The 13798-nt window shown below is 39.5% G+C and overlaps 1 protein-coding gene across 9 annotated transcripts in view; it reads right to left on the reverse strand.

Moving 5' to 3' along the window:
* Positions 1–13798, reverse strand: part of BMPR1B (bone morphogenetic protein receptor type 1B) — a 254881-nt gene that overhangs the window by 144697 nt on the left and 96386 nt on the right. For 8 of the 9 annotated variants that reach the window (XM_075090807.1, XM_075090803.1, XM_075090804.1 and 5 more), the window contains one exon: positions 11759–11820. The exons of the other annotated variant lie outside the window; for it this stretch is intronic. The gene's annotated coding sequence lies outside the window, so the exon portion shown is untranslated. The remainder of the gene's footprint in view (positions 1–11758; positions 11821–13798) is intronic. 9 annotated transcript variants of the gene reach the window in all.

A 13798-nucleotide genomic window follows, 5' to 3' on the forward strand; every position in this document is an offset into this window, starting at 1 on the left:
TTCTACCTTTTCCTCCTTCACATCTTTCTTTCCTCAGTAATTTTTAGTCTATATGTAGATATAACACGGAAACATCTTTTTTTTTTTTTCCTCACGTTCAAATCCAAGCCCTCCTCAGTCACTGCCTATGAACACAACAGGGAGAATGGCAGCCCAACTATTTTTCCCCCCTGGCGCTTAGGCACAGGCTACATTTTTCAGGCCCTGACTTCAGCCTAGCTCTCTGGTCCAGCTTCTTGAGATGACACGACAGCTCACTCACACCTCATTCTGCAATGTGCAGAGAACTATTTGTTCTCTTGCTGCAACAGCATAAAAGCCAAACCATCTCCGGACTCCATGGCAGCCCTAGCTCACCCTGCAGCTACAGTTTTTGGCAACAGCTGGCATTAGTATAGCACTATCAAAGCAGTGAAGGCAGCAAAGACAATTAAACAAACAGCACTGATGAGCTTGCTACCGAACTTTGCTACTTTAATAACATTTATTGCTTGAGAAGAGGTAAAACCCACCAAGAGGGGTACAAGCACTACAGTTATCACACGTGGTCTGGCCGGTGCAGAAGAAAGTGAGTGCTCTTGCACGCATTAGTGCTCACCACACCAAGGAAACGCTGAGCAAAACACAGCTAGAGGATGTCAGCTAAAAAACAAGCCCAAGTAAACAGGTTTTATATGAAGCGTCTTGGGAGTGGAGGAGTGGAAAGGCATCAGCTCCCCAAATGCTGTTTTCACAGTGTCCCTGTGGGAGGACTTGGCAGTACCTCGAGCCTGGTAATCCGCGTGCCCACAGGCACCTACACAGCCTCCTGGCATGGCAGCCCAGCTCCCCGCAGCAAAGTTAGGACCCTAAATGAGTCTGAGAACAGCATTTGCCCTTGTACACTGTACAAGGAAGCTGAGTACTGTTTACAGATTCCCTGCTACCACCCCGGGGTACAGGGGGGGTTTCTTTGTCCACTATTTGATAGTCCACTGGTACAAAATCTAGTCCCCAAAAAGTCATTCAATAAGCTGTTTTCCTTCAGTCTGTACTAATAAAACTATACAACACTATAAACATTTTCCGCATTGGACTCCAAGATGTTTGGCGCTTTAGCTGGAAACACTGCTCCTTTTGTTTTACATTACAGCAGACCCCGTTAGACCCACTTTCCATCAAGACATCGAATGTTTTTGTCTTCTATTTTCTGCAAGGAGAGCCCTTTCTAAATCTAGGCAAGAGACTTATGAGCAGCTACTGGGTGAGTATCATTGCTCCAGACTTAAGCACATCACAAATCAGATTCATCAGAAAAGCAGAGAGATGTCCAGGGAACAATTTTTCCTCCTGTAACCGTTGCAACGCATGGGCTGGCCACACAGGGAAGATTAGCATTAACAGGCGATACGGACCTACATCTCTCAAGTGGGGAGAAAGAAACAGACCCCATAGAAGGGAAAATTTCCTTTTCAGGAAAAATTTAAGTTATAGAAAGCAATAAACACTCTCCAATGAGCATTGTCAGTCTGTGTCTAAGGAGACATCTTTGTAACTGAAGATATTCTCTCTTTCTGACCCACGTCTGAGAAGCGCGCAGCACATAAAGCACAAGCAGAAGTATGGCATATGGAATCCAGCGAAGTACCGTGCCCATGCTGCTGCTGCTGGCTTTTCTGTTAAAGCTGCCAACAGGAGTGCTAATGTTTCAGTCGGGCAAAGCTTGCAGGGAGAGGTAATATCTTTTACTAGACCAACTGATATAGCTGGAAAAAACAGACAAGCTTTTGGGCACAGAAAGCCTTTCCTGCACAGACCTGAAGAAGGGCTTGTTTGTCTGAAAGTGTCTGTTTTTTCCAACTATATTGGTTCATCTAATAAAAGATATTACCTCTCCCTGCAAACCCTGCCCCACTTGACAGTCTCTGAACATCATGGCTACAACAGCAATGCTATTACATTTTGCTTGTACTGATGGTTTGCAGCATAGACTTCTGCATTTGGTCTAATAGGCATCAACTCATTTCACAGAGAACAGGCTACTGGTTTTAAAGGCAATAGCTTATAATAAATTATACTCATTGCCAACATGGGCCAGTCTGAAGCTGATGGTGATAAAGGCAGCCCCCCCAACCCACCCACCCCCTCAAAAAAAACCCCACCCCAACCAACCAACAAAAAAAAAAAAACCCAACCCCAAACCAAAACAACCTCCAAGCCCTCTTATTACCATTCACACCAACCATTGGAATACCCTCCACATATGACATGTAGCACACTATTAGGAAAAGCCAGGAGAGCACAGATTCTCAAGTATCTACTGAAGGAGTAGCAAAACAATCCCAGTAGGGGATTTTTCAATAGGACTAATGAGATAACATTATTTTCAAGACACATCCAAACACTTTGTGCTACATTGTGGCAACACTGCTATGCTTACAAGGCCTGGTCTTGGCCAACGATACTCTAACATGTGAACCACACCCTAAGGGGTTTATCATGAGGATACACATTCACATAGCAGAGAGAAAAACACACAGAAATAAGTAAAGCCTTTCAAATACTGTGGGCCTCAGGAAGGTCTTTGTATTTCAATGTTCTGAGTAGTTCTGGTGGAACAGATGAAGTAGCTGACTGACCTGCTTCATGCTCAGACACTGACACTAGGAGATGTAATCAATATCTGAAAGTTCATGCTTAGCTAATTAAAACATACTTTTCTTCCCATAGTCTACCATTACCTTTAGCACAAATCCAAATGAAAAAAATCTGTACTGCAAATGAAAAAAAAGCCATTCTCAACCTCAACATACAATTTACTGTTATTTTTAAAACAGACTGAATTTAAACACTTTTCATTGTCCTCTCCTCTCACTCAAAGGTTCATGTTTCCATTATAATAACCATTTCCGGTTTATCACTGTAAGAAGGGTCTTCAGTAGGAAAGCCACAGTTAAGTAATTTTTCATTGAATTAATTTTCTTTTTTTACATATTCTGTTACCGAGACATAGTCCAAGTTTTATTTCAAAGTTCCGTGAACGAAAATGCAAAATATTTTTCATGATGTGTGAAGAACAGTAGAACTTTTATTTTTCAGATCTCTTTGCAGTCAAATTATAAATATGTGATCCATATTTTTATTTGACTCAGTGCTGTAACTATAGATTATATACATTAATTTCAGTGGAATTTCTCCATAATTTTGCTTTTCCAGATAAGTCAGAATGGGTGTGGTTATTATCATTAAATTACTTTTAATTAAATTCTATATATTGCAGATTATAAGTATCAGAGACTGCAGAATTCTTTTCCATTGTAACGTGTTTTGTCTCTACAGGATGCTTGATGTTTTGCATTTTTTAAAATAAAAATAATAGATACAAAATAGCTTTATTTTGTAGGCAAAATTTTTATAAGTTGACATGGCTAATATTTGACATCTATTTAAAAATCTATTAATATATATTTATGCAAATAACAGTTATTCTCTGGAACCTTTTTGGGGGGGGACGGGAGAATGGAAAAACTGTTTGTAGAGAAGTTTATTTACTGAAATGAACTAATAAAACAATGCACAGCCTCTTTGTACACCTGAAATAAGCCAGACTGACTAAAAATGCTATGCCAGAGAGCTATAATTTCTAAAATTACATGGGGGTTGAGGTAAGGGGAAGGAAGAAATTTATTTCTACATGCTTTAGGAAAGGCAAACAGTAAGCTAAAATCAGTACAAGTGCATCCCTACAGCTTTCACCATATTGGGGAGTTTTAGGGTAATGAGAAAGACACTTTCCTCAGAGCATAAGTGGTATGATAAAAACTACAGCCTCAAAATACTTTCTACGTAACATGATGTTTCTTCATTTTGCTTTCTAATTACCTGAAAAACGTAAGTGAAAATGATACACAGATTTTGTTCCACTGAACATCAGACTTTTTACACTCATTTCAAAGTAAACAAGAAGAGAATGACAAAACATGAGTTTCAGAAATTGTGTAATGCTGAAATGAAACTGGATTTGTGTTAACTGCGCCACCCTGGTGTGAGCTGACCTTCAAAAGGGGGCGTGTGGTTTGAAGAAATCCTTCTACCCTCCTACAGCACAGAAGCCATGGACATCAACCATTAGTCGCTGGATACCCTGATGCATCGAATATTTGCAGGAATGACCTTAGCTTTTTTCCTCTAGGCATCAGTCACATTATATTCTCATGTGCTGTTTTAGGCCTTCTGTGGTTATAAGCCAGAGGGTAGTTTTCATGTGTTCTGCCACATCTGGGCTAATAATAATTTGCATTAATATTATTTATATATTATGTGCTTTTGAGTCTGCTTTAGGACATGAATGAAAAACGGGGCAAGCAGTCTTTTATAAAGTTCCTGCTAGATGAAGAAGGGCTTGTAACTGATAATCCCCAGAAGGCATTAGTTATTTCTTTCATGAAATTATTTCTCTATACACAGCCACAAAATGGGCACCATTTGATGAACACCACAGACAGGGAAAACGTAGCCCTGCCCTTATCTAGCTTCTCACTGCAAGGTTAGTATCGATTTTCTTTTAATATTTTTCAATCAGCTCACAGTCACCTAGCTGGTGCATAAACCATCTCCCTGCATCACAAAGAAGAGAGATGTACTTAGTTGTTGAATTTTTTTCCCCACACAGAAGACAAAATACAGGTGTCTTGTTTTCAAATGAAGGGAGAAAGCACACCAAGAGACTCAGGACTAAGATAGCAGCATTAATTGACGATGAGTCATCTTATGGCCATATTACATCGTAAGGCTTGGCTAGTCTCTTAAGTCAACTGGGCTCCATCACAACCTCCCCCAGTCGGATTGGCCATGCTTCCTGCACGAGTCAGTGCAGGACTGGAGCCTGCTGGGCACCCCTGGACACCAAACACCCAAAACTGGCACCTGAGCTCTCGCACCGCAGCTGGAACCAACTTCCTATAGCGGTTCATATTCAGTATACTTTGACCACACATCCTCAGGTACAGATGAGCACCACAGCCACGATCAAGCATGGGATCAGACAACCCTGGGGGCAGCATAGTTCATGCATTACTGGAACCATATAGTCAAATACATGGGTTGGGCATTTGTCCAATAACCCAGCCTGATTTTTGGATCCTCTAGACAGGTGCCAAGTCTGAAAAGAATCATAGAGGAACACAGACAAGAAAAAGATCAGCTGAAGTTGAGCCTGGAGAACCATTAAGCAAAAAACATCCCAGCTAACAAGAAATTGGACCTCACAGTGGATTTTGCAGATTTCTCTAAGCAGCAGCTGTTCCATCAACAGTCCGTGTTGTCTCCTTACTCCAGCTAGAGCAGCCAGATTGGTTATTAGTTCCTGGCTTGCTGGATGGCAGCAGTGACCTACAAGCACCTTGCTATCCTGCACAGCGCTGCATGTTTCTGTCTAGATACACATAAAGGATAGGTTTGGTTTATATGTGCTGTTTTTGTTAAATCAAGCGCAGATATTGCCGAATGAAACATACCAGACTTCCTGGTTGGTTTGTACAAGTCACCTAAAAGATACTGGAACTCCAACTGAGGTATTCCAGACAAAACGCAATATAACTATCTAAAGGCCCACACCATTCTTTGACACTTTTCAGCTATTTACAGATGAAGCCAGATAGAAAATTAGGTGTAACAAGATTGATGAATTCCCAGTTTTATTTAATACTCTAGGCTCCATGTGAAATGGCCTCTAAACCGTCCCTGAATGCCAGGAGGCACAGAGAAACAACGAAGCAAGTCTCCTTGACCTGAATTGTAAGAACTGAAAAGAACTTTAAAACCTCCATGCACAGTCTGCATAAGAATATTAGGAGGGAAAAAAAAAACCCACCAATAAAATTCTTCATGCAAATTGCCATCTGGGCCAGGAAGCTTAGTACAATACTGTTTTCATCATCTTTAATGATGCACAGTTTAGTTCAGGGGGAGCGGGGAAAGGAAATGGGACCAACCTTTGACCAGTATGACAGCAGCATAAGTAATCCCTTATTGCATTATGAAACGATTCATACATGGGGACCTGTTACATTACTGGCCTGTTAACAGTACCGCAGCTCCTTACTTTGACTTTTTTTCATTTTGTTTTACATCAGACAAGCCTATTGCTGTCATTTGTAAGGAACGGAAAAGCTGCTACAGTTTTTATATAAAACACAGGAAAAAAATACACAGCAGCTGTTCATATTTTCTAGGAAGTCTGTTACAATAATGATGTCATGGAAAAAGGCTGGAATCTGTTAAAATGGATCAGACAGGCAAGCCATTCAAAGCCTTCAAACAATATGCATATATAAGCTGCACCATGTACCTTACATTAAAATAAAATAGGCAAAGAGTGGAGTTCCTTAAAAATATTATTGAGAGCTGGCAATTAAGGTCATTTCATAGATTTACTTCAACAAATTCAGTTTACTACTGGAACTACCCAATAAAGCAAAATACAAAAGCCACAACCAGCTCACTGTCAATTAAGCTCATTTTCACCTATAAAAGCATTTAAATCTATTTTGAAATCATTGGCTCAAGCTACACAGGAACAAAGAGGCTCTCCCAGAGAAAGATTTTCCGTTGACAAGTGAGACATTTAAACACCGTGTATAAACTCCAGCTCATTAGGAAGGGTGTTTTGCTGGGGTTCCCCCCCACCTCCAATGCGGGAACTAAAGCATGCACCTAAGGGAAGTCCCATCCAGGTGCTCCGTTGGACCTATAACTAGCAATCAGACATTCTTCATTTATATGATGCTACTCCTGGGCCCTAGCAAGTTTGCACCTCTTGCAGCAGCTTGATTGCATACCACTCCAAACTGCATAGCCCAAGGCTTGCTCAAACATCATGCTTCTTTTCTCTGGGGTCCATTGAAAAGAGGAGGGTTTATGGCAGAAAAGAAGATTTTTGTGGTTCTCTGGATGTCTCAAAAATTGTCTTTATATTGTCCCATTTCAGATAAGCTACACTTTCCTCCCTAGGGCTATTAGAAAGGTTTTTCTGATGGTGGCCTAAATATGTCTTCCTAACACATGCAGAAGTACTTAGCACAACATGCATACACTACTTCTAACGTGAGATCATGTTTTGACCCCACATTCTTTAAACATTCAAGCTGACTTTTTGCATATTCAGTAAAGCAAGACTGATCACGTTTAATATTTTTAAGTCACAATAAAAATATACAGACCAAGACAAACCAGATCCAAATACCACAGGCAAAGTTTTAACTTGCATAGTGGGAGGGCAGAAGGAGCAAGAGCTATATATACTCTTCAAGACAAGGGAGGAGACCCTCAACTCAATAGCAGCTGTGAATAGTTTGGAAATAATGGTCCCACCTTCCCTTGTGTTTTTCCAAACTCCACTGAAATCGACTACATATGACATCAAATTTTGAACATTCTGGGATAGACTGATGAGGTCACATGTAAAGGGAATATACTATAGAGGAAACATTATGAATTTGAGATCAAATGAAACGTCTTCCTTTTCAAACTATCAAGTAAGTTTTGTACCTGTTAATTATAAAATACCGGCTACAAACAAACAAAATCATTGAAAAATACCTTGAGGCTCAAAAAATTAATGAAACTACAGATTGGTTTAAAATGATAATTCCATCACGTCATCTGAAAAGATCCGTTTGATTACAGCCCTGGTCAGCTATGCATATGTAAGTTAAATTGCTTTCATTATACTCCATATTAAACTACATTCAACACTACTACTACAACTATCTCTACAAAAAAGAATTACTAGCAAAACTCCGAACCAAAATTCAAATTGCTAAACAAACTTAAAACCCCCAGAAAATAATGACCTTAACCTTCACAGACGCGTCCATGCTGAGACCCTTTAACACATCCTCGGGCAACTAGGTATATACAAACAAATTTCTGAGTTCACACAAGTCTAGCTGCCAAATCAGATCCCTACTATCTTGCTCACATTTCCAGTCCCAGTAAAAGCAGCAGGTTATGCATGCAAGTAGGTCTGTGCAGTTAACTAAAGGCTCGAAAGATTTGAGCCAGAGTACAATAAAATGAGTCTGGATGCCTTATCTTAGGTACCCCACAGTATTAATAAAATTTGACTTTAAGCTGTTACTGGATATAATAAAATAGTGTTAACTTTTCAGATGAACATTCAGGGCAAGCTTATAAACTATTCAGTGATTAATGCCCTTGTCTCATGTTTTCAATTTTCATTGCTACTGGAGGTCATATGTTATGATGTCAGCTTGAATCTGGATTTCCATTCTGAGAAAATCTAATTTAAAATTATGATACTAAGGCATATGGTAAAAACTGCTTAGAAGTTCTATACTGAGTAAATCTATTCACTCTGTTACTACGGCAGGTTTCACATTCTAGTGCCACCTATTCATCAAGCAAACATAGTTTGGGTGTATATTCCCGTACAGTAAACATGCCATAGGTGGAATGTGCCAAGGAGCAGACCTCGTCTATACCGAGATGCAACAGCATACTTGCCAACCTTGAGTGCAGGGTTTTGCAGGACTGGGCCAATAATAGGAAATTAATGAAATCCCCAGAGCATGACATAAATTGAATCTGTCAAAAGGATTCAGGGGGAGGAAGAACAGGAATCTTAAAAGAGCTCTGAGCTGGAGGGAGGCTTGCGGAGTATTTTCCTTAGGAGCTAGTGGGATGAAAATATTTCACGGGGTCTGACACTAGTAAGACGCTCGCCCCTTTATTCTGCCCTGCTCAGCAGATTGGAGGATTCCTCACCAACTTGCAAAGAGCAGTTTTGTGAGACAGCTGAGCTCAGACAACAGAGGTTGCCACTGAAGGGACTACTCTCCTCTCCCAGTCCCACCCTCACCCTCCTTCTATTTCCCGTGGACTACCACTACTTTTCTCAGGATCCTGTCTGTGATACAGAGATAAACCACACAAGAGCTAGCTTTGTCTTCTTTTTCCCTGGTCCCCCCTATCCAGCAGAAATAGGTTTCAGGTGGTTGTGTTCCCTGAGACAACTCACTACAGGCCTAATAAGAGTCAGCTCAAGAATCAGAGCAGTTTCAAGCCCAGGTCACGGAGCAACAGTTTTCTGAATATTGCCATATCCTTATCTCAGCTGCATTGGTTTCATGTGAAATATTAGCAGAAAATGCTTTCAGCTGAAGTTATCAGGTCTGATGTTATTATTCCTTCTTAATATTATACTATTATTTCTTTCTTTCCACAGAAGAAATATCTGTGGAATAACCACAATTAAGCTAAGTCCTTCTCAAAGCAAAATCAAGCTCCAGTGGGTTTTTTCAGGCACACAATGCATGAAGCACCAGACTTATTACTTTTTCCTATCATTTGCCGTTGATTTTTCCAGAAATAAATGGCAGTGCAGATATACAAAAATTTATATACAGCCTTTGAAGTACATCAGTTCCCTGTATTGATAAAGCAGTGGCAGGCACAACCAGTACAACCCTGGAGCTACTTCGGGCATCCCATAAGGGAGGGCATTCAAAATGTAAGTAGTCATTAAAACTTCAAAACTTGATCTGAATTGTAAATGGTCAAGTCTCAAAAAGTTACTGCTAAAAGAGTAGACAATCTTCTATAGCATTTTACAGGCAGAATCCTATAATGCACTGTATGCCAGCTCAAAATATTTGTATTACTCAAGGATAATTCTAAAAAAAATTAATAGTACAGGAATTACATATAAAAAGCATCAACCTACTCATGGTCCTTTCTTTGTTTAATTTACTTGTGCATTTTATTCCTAAAATGATTGAACTGACTAGGCACATAATTCAGGTGTACAAGGTATCCCCTTCCTCCAGGAAGACACTTTAAGCACAGAGTAATCCAATGACCTTCAGAAGGTCTTCAGTGTGAAGCAGTAAAGCCATTTACATTTATGCAGATGTACAAAGAAATGTAACATATACATCCATGCAATTAAATTGGTACTATTATAATCTTTGTAACTATTTCCATTCAGGTTCAGATAAACGATAAACTAGGATAGTGGAGAAGCAGAACCAGCATTTGCTATCATGTAGTTGCATATGGCAAATAGATTACTAACCCTAAAAAGACCCAAAACCAATGGGGGCGGGGGGGGGGGGGGGGAGGATTAAAGAGGGTTTCTTGTAAAAGGAAATAGTTCTAAACTCTGTTTAAAACCTCCTTGAACACCTAACAAGAAAAACAATTATTTTCTGTGGGCACAGCAAGACAAAGATTTGGGGCAGAACACAAAATTAGTAGCATTTAAGTGTCTTAAAAATCCTTATATACCATGTTGCTGTATAAATAAAGATTAACATAGAAAAGATCATGCTTAATTCATTTGTTTAGGTTATAAGCTTTGGAAGATAACAGATAGCTTTTTATTTTCTTAATACCTCCTTGCAACTTACTGGCACTTCAGCGATAACATGTCCATTTTTATAAGAAAAGGCTACAATTTTATTTTAAACTTAACAGGCATTCATTCTTTTTCCTTTCAAAACCTAGGCATAAGTAACAAAGCACCAGAGTCTTATAAATTTTCTAACACCAAATGCAAATTAAGTCATGAAATTGCTCTAGGAAAAGTTCCAAGAATGCAAACCCAAAGGAATTTCAACACAATTTCTCAATTTCATGCTCTTTGTGATATACTCAGGCAAGGTAATAGAATCTGGTGCAGTCAGGAGGAGCTATATGTGTACAGAAAAATATTTAATTATCCAATTTCAACAACTTCCTGTATTTGTTTATAAGCTTTAAGATGAAATAGATGTATATAAATTAAGAAACTGAAAGGATGGCAAGGGGTCTGTAGATTGAACAGCTCACAAAGTTTTCATTACCTTGGAAATGTGGATTGACAGTTCATAACTTACAGGTTATCTTCACACACTTTTTAAACATCTATCGAATTGACGTATTTCTGTCTCTTTTACTTGGAGTCAAGTGAACTGCTTACGTGCACCGTACCAGTCTGCATTAGAAGTAAAATAAGCACAACCCCCACCCCATTACGTGTCAAGGTAAAACGTCTTACATTTTATTTTTATGTCGGCTGTGACTATATGGCTTTATAGCACCATCTCCAACAAATTGGGGCTTTTCCCATAATGAACAGGGTAATTATTTAATCTTTCAACAATGTTCCTGAAAAGCCTCAAATTCATTTTCTTAAGCACAAGGCAGGAGTTTTAACAGATTGTTTAAACAAAGAGCTGCTGATTTTTCGCTCTGCAGAACTACTGCTTGTTTATCCCAGGGGAGACATCAGTCAAAGAACAACAGCTTAACTTGCTGGGCACGCTGTTATTTAGCAATAACCCCAAGGGGGCTTGGGACATTTCCTGAACATGAAGTTTAGGTCTACCAGTGCTTCTCTGAAAATATGAGATGGTCAATGACAAGCAGCCTGCACCAGAGTCATGCCGCTAAAACCTGGTGTCACAGTGCTGCCCATTACCTCCAGCCATTTTCTCAGTTGGCTCCCATTTTTGTGTCAGAAGACAATTCCTTGCCAATCCCTTCTTGAAAGACATCCTAAGTATGAACTATTCAAAATAGTAAGATCACCCAAACGTGCATATGTATGTCTTTCTCAGGCAGCCTGTTTACTACAGCCTGTTTCACCGTGAACATCTCAAGTGATTTTTCTTCAGCTTTTCGAAGTGTAGTTCACAAACAGTCCTCTGTTTACTTCATGCTGGTGCTTAACAACTACGCTCTTTGTAAACAGAAAATGACTTAACTTAGTCCTTACCTGAAGAGCTCTTAATTTTCAAGATATATTCTTGTCTCGCAGTTTAAGTAAGGTGGTGTAATCTGCGACAAGGCAGAAAGATATATCAATTACATTTGATATTGTGCATTTAACAGGAGCGTTACAGTTCAATCACACTTGAGTTAACTGACAGATAAAATTTTAACTATTACTATGGTGTGGCACATCTTTTATGGAGACACATGCCAAGCAGTAGTTGTACAATATTGCATATACACGCTAACACGAGGTACCTTTTTCCTTGTCCAGTGTTTCTGCTGAGACATGGAGACGTAAAAGTTTTGATCTACCTCTCTGCATTACTCTGCATTACATAATGCTCCTGTTGTGGTTAGATAGATTAAATAATTAAGGTCCTGCTGGCACTGTATTTCTTGTCACTAAATGACCAATCAATTGAATTAGGCACTTCAGAAAGAGGTGCATGATTGGGCCCAGATGCACTTAACTCCCACGAACTTCTCACAAGCTCTTCAGTAAAAACAACCAACCAACCATACTCACTTAAAATACAGATCTGATTACATCCTAGTGAAAACTCAGTGAAGCCTAATTATTAACTAGCATCCTTAGCTGCAGCTAAACAAAACACTACGAGCCCAAGTTTCCACTGACCAAAAAAGGCTCTCCATCCAAAGAGCAGCAGTCACACTGCAAAGACATTCAAGTCAAGAGCGCACACGTTCGTATGCACCATCTCCCACTGAGGGCAGAAGCTATGGGTTTAATCCTCCATATGTCTTGCTGAATACACCATTAGGTATTACAGCCAGTTATATCTACTGCTCTTTAATCTGCATCTGGTGCCAGACTTGTGTAAAGTTTTTCATTTATTGCATTTATTGTTCACTGAGGACTCTTTGCTGACTCGATTTTATACAGAAAGACTGGCCTATAGTCAGACTAAGACAGTCTCTCTGAACATCTGCAAAGCTCAAATATTTTCTTCCTTTTTTTTCCCCTTCATCTTCAAGTTACCTACATAGGGACAGCACAAGCTGCCCCTCTGTTCGAGGAGAACTTGCTGGCATAACCATCATCACAAATTTACGCCTGGCCTAACCAAACAGTGCAGCACTGAGCCAAATGCCAACAGAAGGGAACAGTGTTAACAGTGTTTTGCTGCTCAAATATCTGAAGGAACCAGTGTTGTGCCTTTGTTCTCAGTGCTGGTTCTCCAAGCTGCATAGGCAACCACAAGCCTCAAATTACACTTCATTGATCCAGGGAAACTGAGCTGGTGTTCAGTTTCAGTTCTGCAACCTGCACATTGACCTGCATGTTTGTTGGCCTAAACAATGAGATTTCAGGAAATGAAGAATTTGCACTTTGTCCGAGTCTCATTTTCGGAGAGGGGCATCTCTATCTCAGATAGGTGTGGGAAAACTGGGAGGAAAGCCAGTCATCCAGATCCAGGCTCCTGCCCTGCATTCCTTCACTGAGTTAATTTCTGCTCCAAATTCAATACAACCAAAATCAAACACAAACCTAAAAATGGGAGGTGGTCTCAACAAGTTTGAATTCCTTTAGCATAACTTTTTGTTACCTCTGGTAAAACTGGAGGGTGTATGTAGGAGGAAGACAGGGAGGTTACAAAATATAGTTAATTCAGTATTATTTTAAGAACATATATTCACACATTTGCAAGATTTTTCACAGTTGGTCAATATAAAAACCAAAACCCAACCATTTGCAATAAGAACACATAGTTTATACGGAAATTTGAAAAATTCATATAAGATGACATTAATAAGATCCAGAGTAAGGGAGAGCCACAGTCTAAATGTGAAAATAACCTAGCTGAGGAAAACAACAAAAAAATTGTTTCTTCGGTATTCTCTATAAAGTAACTAAAATATTCCCTGATAACTCTTCATTAAACTGCCTTACAGATTGAAGTTGCTCAAATGTGCAATGGAAGAATTTCAATTTGGGACTCAGGAGACAATCTTTGTTTCCATAGTGCCACGAAAACTCTTCCACAAAGATGCTTATAAGATGACATAGCTTAATCCCCCA

The sequence above is a fragment of the Phalacrocorax aristotelis genome, chromosome 4 (assembly GCF_949628215.1).
Source record: "Phalacrocorax aristotelis chromosome 4, bGulAri2.1, whole genome shotgun sequence".
Classification (NCBI taxonomy): Eukaryota; Metazoa; Chordata; class Aves; order Suliformes; family Phalacrocoracidae; genus Phalacrocorax; species Phalacrocorax aristotelis.